A 12,828-nucleotide genomic window follows, 5' to 3' on the forward strand; every position below is an offset into this window, starting at 1 on the left:
TGGGTGTCACCACATCCAATCAGGCCTCTTATGGGAATTCCCTTTCCCCTTCCAGTCCCACAGGCCAAAGGTCTGGTCTGGTCTGGCTGCCTTATCACAAAGTTCTCTTCTCTCCCTCCCACCGCCCCACAAATCTCAGCCTATGAGGTCAAAGGTAGATGCTGCTACTCATCAAAGTCCCCCCACATTGCCCTGTGGGGTCAAATGTTGCTGCTGTAGCAGCACAGTCAATGAAGGTCTACGGGGCAGAGAGCAGGAACAGTGTTAGCAGCTTAGAGCCCCCCAGCCTGGATCCTGATGCCTTATCGCTGCAGCTGGCTGCTCTGGCAAGATCTGGGCAGTGCCTGGCACATGGGGTCCTTGTGTCTGACTGGGGCTCCTGGGTGCCACCCTGGTGACCTTGGGCAAGTCATGTCCCCTCTCGGTGTCTTGGCTTCCCCGTCTGTCACATAGGGGTAATTATACTGGCAGCCTCAGGAAAGTGCTTTGAAAGTGCTGGGTAAGAGCTAGGTGCTATAAGTGTAAGTAGAGTCAGGATGAGCGCTACCCTGACATCTGGTGGTGAATTGTAGAGAGTGTGGAAAGAATTTTAAGAATGCATTGGCATCCGCTCCCCCACTTAGCATGAACCCCACAGCAGCTTGGGATGGTGATTTTTAACAGCTCTGGAATCCCCAATTTCTTTGTTATTGGGGCAAGAGGAAAGAAAAAAGTTTGTCACCCTGATTGTGTGAATGGGGAGCTGTGGGACTGCTTTGTGACAGAAATGACTCAACCTCAGTTGGATGTACTTGCTAAACATGGGACATGGGTTCCAAAATGCTATAAATTGAGAGAAATTGAAAACTGGTGTGTGTACCTAATGGTATGGGCCCCTTTTGAGGGCTTGGAACACCAATTGCACATCCTCCTCTCTCCGCTGTTAAAGGGTAGAGCTGATTTTGATTCCATTAGGAATCCGTCTAGAGACTGCTGACCTGAATTCATGTTGGACCAATGGTGCACCAGCACCAGGGCTCCCCTACTAAGAGCTGAAATCACTGAAAGAGCTGAACTGAGATCACTGAGTGCTGGGTTAACAAGTGGGGGAGTCTGAAGACCTATTGTTAAGCTGCTGGCAGAGTGGAGCAGTTGCAGCATGTTGGAGCAGCCCATTGAACAGTGAGCAGAGTGAAGCGGTTTGAGCAGCACAGCAGGTGGGGTGGAGCTGCTCCTGGTGAAGGCTGCAGCAGAACTTCATGGAGAGGCAGAGCAGTTGGCCCTGGCCCAAGTAAGGTGCCCCTTAATACCTTGTGTGGACTTCCCCCCCGCCCCGCCCTGCCCATTTCCATCCAGGCTTGGGGAGCGTAAAACTCTACAGATAAACTCTTGAATTCTGGGGTGGCACTGACCAGAGACTTTTGGGTTGTTGGACTTTGGGGTGATTGGACTTAAGACCCTAAGGGGAAAAGGCATTGCCAAACGTACTTGGAGGTGGGTTTTTGTTCATGGTTTGTGTTATAACCCTGTTTGTGGTATTTCTCCAATGGGATGCCACATTGATTCCTTCCTTTATTAAAAAGATTTTGTAACACTCAGACTCCGTGCTTGCGAGAGGGGAAGTATTGCCTCCTAGAGGTGCCCAGGGGGGTGTGGTATGTAAGTGTCCCAGGTCACTGGATGGGGGCTCGAGCCGATTATGCATTGTGTTGCTGAAATGGAACCCCTGGATGCTGAACCCAGCCCTTGTTGCTGCCAACTCAGAGGGGCAGAAGGGTTACATAAGCAGACCCTACCTGAGCTAGGAAGAAAACTGGAGTCCAGAACCAAACCTCCCCTCAAAACTTTCAGGCTCCTGCCCTCCTGGGTTAACCCTTTGTTTGAGTGCTTAAAGTTTGGTGCAGGAAGGCACAGAGCAGCTGTTGCTGGGGCTGACCCCTCCTGAGGGAGGGATGTGAAGCAAAATGGTAAAGCGACAGACCAAAGGGCATCTAGTGGGCTGTGTAACTGCAGAACCTTGTCTCTCACAGTTCCAACATCTTTTAGCCCTGGTTTCCTTGCTGCTCTCACATCCCCCTCATTCTTCGCTCAGGAGGAACTGAGAGAGATTGGGGAGCTCAGAGGGTAAATACTAGAGCCCTGAGGGATGCTGCTACACCCCTGGGAAAAGAACTAGCCTGAAGGGGATGCTCCTTCCCCTGGGGGAGCAGGGAGAAATGGGCACCAGGGCATCTCCAGGCTGGGGAAGGGGGAGCCAGCTGCCTGTTGTGACATTGACTGTGAGTCTAGCCTGTGAGAGGCTGGTGAGGGGGGAAATGGGGGCCTGGTGACTGTGTGAGATGGGGCTGGTCCTCTGACACAGACCCAGCTGACTGTGAGCTCATGGGCCATGGGGACTAGCCTGTCACAGGGTGCCTGTGGGGAATGGAGCATGAGCCTGCTCCCACCCACTCAAACCACTTCCCTCTCTATCTGCTGGCAAAGCAGTTTGACTAGATCCTGGGCTTCCACTGCACTAAGATCCCAGCTGCTCCTTGTATCCTATTGCTCTCATACACCAGTCCTCAGCTGATCCCAGGTACATGACTGGCAAGACCCTCATAAGCCCTTGTGGCTTCCCTCCTCCAACACACATCAGAGTCTATGGGCACATGCCCAGAGTTGTTTTAACATTGATATGTTGCTAAAAATCAGCAGCACAGAGGGAGAGATCAAAAGAAACTGCTCCCCTCGCTTCCTGGACCCTGGCTCCCAAGGACAGCAGCAGCACAGTTGCCCCAATGGCTAGGACTCAGGACACATGGGTCCTAGTCCCACCTCTGCCACTAACCTGCTGGGTGACCATGAGCAAGGCCCTTCCTTACGTTGCACCTGTTTCTCCTCTCACACTTTGCCTATTTAGACTGAGCTCTGTGTGGCAGGGAGTGTGAGTCTGTGCAGCACCTGGCATGATGGAGGGCCCTGATCCTGGCTGAGATTCATGCACTCCCAGCATGACAGGGACCCCTGTTGCAGATAGGGTCTGTGCAGTGCCTGGTCAACAAGGACCTTGATCTCAGCTGGGGTCTGTGCAACACAGGACCTGATCTCAGCTGGGGCTGTCTGTATGGTGCCTGTTATGATGCTGTAATATACAGTACCTACTAAGGATTAAACCTGCTCCAGTGCTTGCATCATGGGCAGGGCCGGCTCTAGCCATTTTGCTGCCCCAAGCACGGCGGCACGCTGCGGGGGGTGCTCTGCTGCTCCCACAGCTGCTGTGGATGCTCCCCTGAAGCTGCAGGACCAGCGGACTCTCCGCAGGGACACCTGCGGGAGGTCCACCGGAGCCGCCTGCCGCCCTCCTGGCAACTGGCAGAGTGCCCCCCGCGGCATGCCGCCCCAAGCACACGCTTGGCGCACTGGGGCCTGGAGCCGGCCCTGATCATGGGTGTAGTGGCAGTGGAAACCAGTCTCTCTTGTTCACATCTAAGACTCATAGGGGCATAACATCTTGAATCCTGAATAAATGGTCCCTCTGGGAAAGCAACGACCCCCTAAAGTGATTTGATGCAGCCCTATCCCCATGCTGCTGCTGCTTGTGTGTGACTCCTGAGTATTTGTAAATTCAGTGGAGAATCAAATCTGCGATGGTGCTGCAAAGGGGGAGCAGCAAAGGTGTGGAAAGGAAGCCCTGACCCCCAGAGGCTGCTGGGGAGATCAGAGCTTCTCTTTCTGGTGTTTAACTGCAGTGAGCTCTGGGGCTACGGTCTAGAAAGAGACCCTTAGTGGAACAGGAAAAGCTTGGTTCTATGTCCCTCTCCAAAATGCAGCATTATGAAGTGCACAGCACCCTCTACTGCTGCATTGGGACATAGGCATCTGCACTGACTGCACGGAGAGCGTGTCCTTTGCTGAGCTCACCACCCCACAGCAACCCCTAGCATCGGGTGACCAGATGTCCTGATTTTATAGGGACAGTACTGATTTTTGGGTCTTTTTCTTATATAGGCTCCTATTACCCTCCACCCCCTGGCCTGATTTTTCACATTTGCTGTCTGGTCACTCTACCCTAGCACCATGCTGGGCTCAGCAGTCTTTCAAGGGTGAGCGTCCCGTGCTGAGCCCTGATCCTCCGTTTCCTGCAGTAGTAGGGTGTTCTGTAGGCCTTGCCCCCCATTAGCTTTGCAAGCCCTGATGAGCTCAGCCTGCCTAAAGAGAGAGTACTAGCCATGCTAATACCTTTCAGAGAGGATCTGTAAAAGCATGAACTGCAGTGCTGCAGAAAATGGGCACAGTGATGATGTACATATTTGCGCAGCTACAGTGCTCTTATCAGGGATTGCTCCCTGGGATGATCCCCTCAGCATCCTCTTTCTCTTTTCTACTTGCTGGTTCATTTCCATCACCCACTCCAAGTTTATGATGTGTGGAGGAGCAGCTACCAATAATGCCATCCATTATCACTTCCCAGTCACCTTGCAGCAGAAGGGCTCATTAGCAGGGACTTGCTCCGAAGGACACGGCAGGGGGTGGCTGGCTGGGTGGGACAGAGATATGCAGGTGGATGGAATCAGAACAAGTCCTCTGTGTGGTATAAGCCCTACACTAGGCACAGTGAAGGTGGATTCCCTGGGCTCAGAGTCTGACAGCTCTCTCCTGGCCTGATTATATGAGGGAGGTCACTTTGGGTTCTCTTGCCTGCTTTCCAGGAGCCACTTCACCGCCCCAGAGCGATGGAGCCCTGCGCTGCTGATGGGGCCCTGGCGTAGGGGCCTTGCAAGGCAGAGTTGCAAGCCCGAGAAGGCAGCTCAGGGTATGTAAGGGGGGCGGTGCTGGGGACACAATCCTGCCCCGCCGCCTGACGCCGCTCGCTGTTTGGCTGTTACAGACCCTGGGGAGTGGGACTGTTCCAGCCCAGCCAGTGTGCAGCCTCAGGCAGGGTCCCCATCCCCATGCAGCGCCCAGGCACTGTCCCCACACTCGGCCAGCACGCGCCTCATCTTCCCAGCTGGAGCGCCCATCCCTGCATAGTGTTACAGTCACGTCTCCCCTGCCTGGCTGGCTGAATGAGTCACTCCGTCTCGCCCACTACGTTGGGGCCCGCCCCTTCCTTCCTCCAACCAATCGCGGCAGGAGAGGTCTTAGTCGGCCAGCCAATGTCCGTTCCTAGATGGGGGCGGGTTCACCATGGTGCAGCCACGTCCCCTTTAGGCGGGGCTTTGGGACGTCGATTGACACTTACTTTCTCCAATAGAAAAAATGAATGAGAGATGCTGGCCAATGCCAGGCATCAGATCTCAGGGGAGGCCAACAGAGAGGTGGTCAAGGCACGGGGGGGGCGGGATGGCGCCAGGCTTGAACCGGTGAGTGACAGGTCCGCTCGGCCACAGATCGGGCTCTGGGGGCGCGACCGAGGGGAGATGGGGGTGTGGCAAAAGCGACCAATGGGCGGTGGCTTTCTAAAGGAACAGCCAATGAGAAGCGAGGTGGGCGGGGCAGGGTTCGAGGGGGCGGAGGTGCCTGAGGAAGTTGCGGTGGCTGGTACCTGACAGCCGGGGAGCAAGTGGCTGGCGTGCCGCGGGGTAAGAGGGATCCGCTGGGACAGGGAGGGCTGGGGTCCCGGCACCCCCATATGGACCACCCCTTCCCCCCGCGTCGGCCAAGGCTGGACACCCGTTCCCCCTGCATCGACCAGGGCTGGACCCCTTCTTCCCCGTAAGGACCAGCCCCTCTGTCCTGTATGGACTGGAGCTGGAGCCCCTCTCCCCTGTATGGACCAGCCTCCCCCCCCGCAGGGACCAGGGCTGGACACCCCCTCCCCTTGCATATGAATCAGCCCTTACTCTCTCCATATGGACTATCACTGCATATGAACTAGTTCCTTCACCTGTGAACTGGGCTTTATTGTCTTGTATGGATCAGGGCTGCACCTCCAGAATTTGGACCAGCCTCTCCTCCCCTCCTGCATAGACCAGGGATGAACGCTCTCCATCCCCTGTATTGACCAGGGCTGGGCTCCCTCCTGTATGAACCATCTCCTGCTCCTTCCTGATGGACTAAGTTGTATGGTCCCGTATGGACCAGGGCTAGGCCTCTCCTCACTGCATATTCCAGTTGCTCTTCAGCCTGTATACACTGGGCTTTATTGCACGGTATGGACCAGCTCCTCCCTCCCTTCCCCATATGGGTTAGGCTGTATTCCTTCATATGCACCAGTGCTGGACTCTCTCTCCTCCTTGTTTGGTCCAGTCTTCTTCCTCCCCCACCCCCGAACCAGGTTGTATGAACACACCTGTCAAGGACTGGGCTGGGCTCCCCTGTTACTGGCATATACTAGGTTGTATGGCTTCATATGGACTAGTCCCTTCTTCTCTGTTTCTCTTGTCATCCCTGTATGGACTGGGCTGAATTGCCACATGTGTACCAGTGATTGAACTGCCACTCTTTGCTGATATGGATCTTTCTTGGGGACTGGTCTGGATTATCACCCTTATGGATCTGCTTCTCTCCTCATTACAAACCAGTCTGAGGCCTTCACACTCACGTGTGGACTGGATTGTATTGTCCTATATGGAACAGTCCCTGGCAGGGGCTCAATTGGGGTTCCTCTGGAATGCCAGGCTGTCAGACTAGTGCATGCTTCTTTTGGGGACTAGCCTGTATCATGCCGTATGGACCAGACTATCTCAGGAAGTGAGCTGTGCCTCCTCAGACCAGTCCATATTAGGGGTCCTGACATCTCCAGGGGACTGATTTGGGCTTCCCTGTGAATCTCCAGTGCTGTATTGCTCTATCTGGACCAGTCCCAGCTGTCGCATACAAACCCACCTCCTTTCTACCCACTGTGGGGTCTCCCTAATACAGACTGCTCCAATGCCTATATTTCCTTCTCAGGGAACCATCTTAGGGTACCCTTTGCCACCCAGTATGGACTCTGCTACATGGCGCATATGGACCAGTCCCAGATGCCCACTACAAACTTTTCTCTCTTCTCCCCACAGAGGGTTTGGATGTGACCACCCTAGTGCCCTTTGGGGCACTGTGTGGCAAGAAGCATTGTGGGAGATTGGTCTGTATCTCCTTTCCCTCACATTATTAACTTGTCTCTATCTTTCAGTAGGGACTGGAACAACCTCAGGTGAGAATTGGCTTAGTTCCCTCTCTCATAAATTATACCTCCCTTAGAAAATAGAGAAGCTTGTGGCCAGGTTCCCTTCCCCAATTGAGAATGCTCTGTAACTCTGTGATATGGACCCAGACCTAGAGTCTCTACCCCTTAATATGGAGTAGTACCTATCTCTTGGTGTAGACCTATCCTTGGCCTTCTGACACCGTGGAGCAATTCCATCTCTCTGGATTGAGTGGGTCTATATCCCTGTAATATGGAGTCACCCTTAGTTCTTGTTGCTTCAATATGGACCAGTCTGTATTCCTCAGTATGGACTGGGTGTGGGTCTTCTGCTGTTGTAATGAGAGGGGACAGACTGGGCTATACTGGGAAGGATGGACAAGTCTGTGGTATTTGGTAAATGTTCTGTGTTGGAGAAATGGGGCTGTGCTATGTAGTGTATAGGACCTGCACTAGTCTCTATTGGGGTGGCACAGTTTGTAGTGCAGGGGCAGGGTTAATTGGTCTGTATTGCTGTAAGGTTGAAGGCTTAATATAATAATAATAATAAGGGTATACCAGTATAGGACTCTGCCTCGGGAAGAGGCTGTGTGGGTTATATCATTTCATACCCATTGGCATACCCGACTAGACATGCGGGTATGTTTTTCTTTTAGGGCATTTTTGTGAGAGCTTGGGGATACAGAGTGGGCAGAGTTAAGGTTAATACCAACAAAGCTTTCACCTGCAGCATTCTTGAGTGTGTAGCCCTTTAGAGCTGTCTTTGAACACGTGTGATACAATCTCAGCCATAACTCTTACGTTAGTGAAGATTCATGGCCTGGTAATTATCACTCCGGGGATGCTGGTGCCACACCAGGCATCTGTTTCAATTGCAGCCATGGACATCTTGAAAGATCTCTTGTGATGTGCTGCCTGACAGCCTTGGATTGATCTCTCCTCACAACCCCCATGATACAGGCCATTCTCCCCAATGGGACCCCTTCTCTGATCCCATGGACCACTCAGAATGGTTGAGACCGTTGATCATACTGGTTGTGTCAGGTACTGGTCTCTAATGGGAAGGGAGGTAAGGTCTGGAAGTAGCCTTCAGGTTTGTAAGGGAGCCTAGTGCTGGTATGTATTGAGAGGGCACCATCGCTAGGGCTATGTTTTCTGTGCTAACTTCTGTCTGTAGAGGCATGAGGTATCTGGCTTTCTGCTCTGTGATTGGAGCTCAGGGTCTGATTCGGGTAGTGGCAAATGGGGAGGGACTTAATGGGATGAAGGGAAAAGATGCACCACTACGGTGGGAAAACTGATCCGTCTATTGAGACAGGAGGGCATGGTTTGTAGTGGGGCCCATGATGGCCATCACCTGGGTGGGCTTGTGGGCCTGGTCCTCACAACGGTCTCTAGCTGGAGAGGATGCTGTCATCTGAGCGGATGTGGGAGGGAATGTGGATCTGCCTCCCGGGACGGAGCTTTAGCTTATGGGGCAAGGTCTCTGTGTTTAGCTCTGAAGTTGGCAGCTTGGCGCTGTGTGAATGGAGCATTGCTCCTGTGTGTTGAAGTTGCCGGAGCGTGTCTTACTGATCTTCCTGCTGTGACGTTATTACTAATTAGTATAATGGTAACAACTGATGGTCCCAGACATAATCAGGGGAGGGTCCAGCTGTGCTGGGTGTTGCACAGACCCCTCAACCAAGATGGGGGTCATGTCAGAAAGGGTGCTGGATGGCTCTCCATCAGTCTAGGCACTGTGCCGGCACATAGTGAAAGACAGTCTCTGCCCTGAAGAGACGCTCACAGTCTAAATCAAGGGTAGGAAACCTATGGCACGTGTGCCGAAGGTGGCATGCGAGCTGATATTCAGTGGCATTCGTACTGCCTGGGTCCTAGCCACCAGTCCAGGGGGCTCTGCATGTTAATTTAATTTTAAGTGAAGTTTCTTAAACATTTTTAAAACCTTATTTACTTTACATACAACAATAGTTTAGTTATATATTATAGACGTATAGAAAGAGACCTTCTAAAAACATTAAAATATATTACTGGCACGCGAAACCTTAAATTAGAGTGAATAAATGAAGACTCGGCACAGCACTTCTGAAAGGTTGCTGACCTCTGGTCTAAATGGACAAAGGGTGGGAGAGGAACTTGCCTGGGATCACACAGCAGGTTAGTGGCAGAGCTGGGAACAGAATCCAGGTCTACTTAGTTCCAATCTAGCATACACCCCCCGGCCCCCAGATCATGCTGCTCCCCCATGAGCTCACAATTAGATGGCATGGTGGGAAGAGCTTTCCTTGCAATACAGCTTCCCTCATTGCCTCTATCGTGACAAAATGTGAGTCTCCTTTTCAGCCCAAGACACGGATTGTCCTCCCTGCCTCTCATCGCTGTGTGTGCTCAGGTCTCACCCTGCCTAGCTGAGAGCTTTGTATCTTCCCCAGGAACTTTTTGCTCCTTGCAGTGCTGACTTGGAGCACCATGCTGCCTTTCCTCCCAGAGGGTTTCCCAGCTGCTTCCTTGTCTCTGAAACTGACAGCAGCTTTCTAATCTCAATCTTGCCGTGTCAGGGATTTAGGCTCTGCGTGGAACAGGGTTGGGGGCACAGCCAGTTGCTGCAGGCCTCAAATCTACAGGAGCATGTTTGGCTTTAGCTCATCCATCTTGCATTATCCTCACAGACCGTGCCCCAGGCTGCAAGAGTAGTGCAGTTCTTAACGCTCAGCCTCATGTATATAACAATTTGAGGGTAATTGATGATGATAATAATTATACCCAGCTTTTCTATAGCACTTTTCATCCATAGACAAAGTACCTCACAAAGGAGGTCAGTATCTCTAGCTCCATTTTACAGATGGGGAAACTGAGGCACAGAAAAGGGAAAGCGACTTGCCCACAGTCACCCAGCAGGCTAGTGGCAGAGCTGGGATCAGAATCCTGAATCACAGTCCAGTGCTCTACCTACTAGACCACACAGCTGTTTCCTCTAGGTGCACTCCTACTTAAGAGGAAAATGAGGATCCGTACTCTCTTTTGGCTCTGGATGAAGACTTTTTTTTTTTTTAAACTAAGTTAATTTTCATTCAGTCAACTCAGTCCCTCAGATAAGGAGAACTCCCACCCTGCATGATCTTCCAAAATGACCTCTGGCAAAACGGAAGCTGTGTTTTAAGATCTAATATTTTAAGCAGAAAAAGTGTTTGGACAAGATCCTTTCAGGCTGGATTGTAAAGAGAGAACAGACCCAATTTTATTTCCCTAATTGGCTTCACAGTTTTTAAGGCTAGAAGGGACCATTCTGATCATCTAGTCTGGCCTCCTGCAGAACACTAGAGGTGGCTGAAATTTGGTTGTCAAAACTTTTTTTTGTTAATGGAGAAGTGAGTTTTTGGTTAGACATAATTTTTGTTGAAAATTGTCTGCTTTCCATGGAACGCTTGGATTTTTTTGTCAAAAAAACAAATGCCCAAAACCTAAAATGTTTTGATTTGGAAATACAGCTGCAGTGTCTCATGGGAATTGTAGTTTGGTTGCCTCATGTCCCCATTCTCTGTTTGCTAGGCTCCTTGGCTGGACTTCATCTCCCATCATGCATCATGGCAGTGGACTTCCATGAAACACTGCCTCCCCTCATCAAGAAGAGGTATTGTGCTGCATCATGGGAGATGTAGTCTGACGAAAGAACTCAGCCAAGAGAGGGGAATGGGAACATAAGGCAGCTGAATTACATTTTCCAAAGATGCACTGTGACCAGGTATTACCATGATATATATATACCACCTGCCTTCTGCAAGGGGGGGAGACTGCTGCATCATGGGAGACATACTCTGGCCAGGGAGGCTGGCGGAGAATGGGAGCAGGAAGCACCATGATGTGACTTTCAAATTAAATTATTTCTGGTTTTGGCTGATATTTGTTGGTATCTAAATTTCTGTGTGGGGGGACCCAAATGTTCAGTGGAAAAGTAACCCTATTATCCCACCAGCTCTGTATAACCCAGGGCAAAGAATCCGATCTAGTAGATTCTGTGTCAAACCCATAATGGAGTCTCCTTTAAGGCATTATGTGTCTGCAATTTCCCTGGCTTCAGGGTTAGGACAGCTTATCCTGGCTACAGTGATCACTGTAGAGCAGTGTATAGCGGCTGTGTCTGGTATGGCCCTCTCCCTTTACTGGCTTGCCCATGTGGCTTGTAATACAATGTAGTTTGTCTTCCGGAGGTGTCTGATGAAAGTTTTTTATTTCAATAAGAGGCTAATTAGCTAATTATTTAAACATTGATCAGTTAATGATGTGGGGCAGCAGGATGAGTAAGCCCTTAGCGAGGCTATTAAAGGGTCATGGTAATAAATGATTTACCAGGGTAGTAAAAGTTGAGAGAAATTATAGTGATTTAATCTCTGGGGACATCTAGGTGTTGGTGCTGTGGATAATGCAGTGGGCTGGGGCCCTCAGGACTCCTGGGTTCTGTTCCCAGCTCTGGAAGGAGGAGGTAGGTCTAGTGGTTAGAGGAGAGAATGGGCAGAACAAGGAGTCAGGAAGCCTGGATTTTGTTCCCACATCCTTGAGGGGAGTGGGGATCAAGTGGGACTCCTGTGTTCTGTTCCCATGTGTACCATTGACTTGCTGTGTGACCTTGGGCATGGCCAGCTTGTGCCTCAGTTTCCCCATCTGTAAAAAGGTGGGGTAAGGCTAACCTCACTCAGAGACTTTGCGACTTCCTTCATGTCTGTAGAGTGCTTTGAGATCCAGGCACAGAGAGCCATAGAAGGATTACTCATCAGGTGTAATTTGAACTCTCCTAGATAGCCAGTAATCCTACCTGATGCCTGCAGAGGTGGTGCTGCCTGATAGTAGAGCACACTGGTATCAGTGCAGGCATCTGGAGTGGCATCCAGCATGTGTGTTTTGGATCTTGGAGAGTGGGGAAGAACACAGCACCATTCCCTGGGGGACAAAGGCTGTTGCCTCAGCAACGTTCTCTCATGCTAAGTTTGCTTCTATATTTGTGTCTTCCATTTGGTGGCCAAATGTCATCTTGAGCCACTGGACAACAACCTTGTAGCCCCCCTGTGAAATTCCCCTCCTTATTCTTTGGGATAACTTGGGGTTTCTGGCATCAGTCTCTGTGCACTGGAGTGGGCAGAGAGGCAGTAGATCTGCCATCTTTGACTTCCAGGGTGAAGCCGGAGCAATTCTGAACCAGGATCATAGCAATCAGCTGATTTCGGAATCTGTGAATATCGTCCCTTGCACCTGGCGCTGTGAAAGGGAGGATTTTAAATGGCTTGTGGAAGATATTTATAGGGGGAGAAGTTTGCAGACACGTGTATGGGGGAGTAATTTGCACATGCCAGGTGGACATCTGTGTGGGAATATTTTGCAGGCACACACATGAGTATACGTATGCAGTGGGGAGCAGTTTGCAGGTGTGCATGACTGAGTGTGTTTTATGCGCGCGCACTCACATGGAGGGAGAGTGCTTTGCAGGCTAGGATGACTAGATGTCTGATTTTATAGGGATAGTCCTGATATTCAGGGCTTTGTTTTATACAGACATCTATTACCTCCACCCCTGTCCCGGGCTTTCATACTTGCTATCTGGTCACCTTATTCCAGGCACAGGTGTGTGCATAGGGGAGCAGTTTGCATACCTGTGAGTGTAGTGGGGAGCAGTTTGCAGGGGCTCACATGAGAGTGCAGGGGGGTTGCTTTGCACACACATGTAGGGGGAAGCGCTTTGCAGG

General features: G+C 51.2%; 1 protein-coding gene across 3 annotated transcripts in view; it reads left to right on the forward strand.

The window, feature by feature from the left end:
- The first annotated feature begins 5,470 nt into the window (after positions 1–5,470).
- PC (pyruvate carboxylase) overlaps positions 5,471–12,828 on the forward strand; it is a 248,923-nt gene continuing 241,565 nt past the window's right edge. For 2 of the 3 annotated variants that reach the window (XM_075073286.1, XM_032804323.2), the window contains exon 1: positions 5,476–5,543. The gene's annotated coding sequence lies outside the window, so the exon portion shown is untranslated. Of the gene's footprint in view, positions 5,544–12,828 lie in introns of all 3 variants that reach the window. The other variant, XM_032804324.2, reaches the window with a different exon arrangement.

The sequence above is a fragment of the Chelonoidis abingdonii genome, chromosome 17 (genome assembly GCF_003597395.2).
Source record: "Chelonoidis abingdonii isolate Lonesome George chromosome 17, CheloAbing_2.0, whole genome shotgun sequence".
Classification (NCBI taxonomy): Eukaryota; Metazoa; Chordata; order Testudines; family Testudinidae; genus Chelonoidis; species Chelonoidis abingdonii.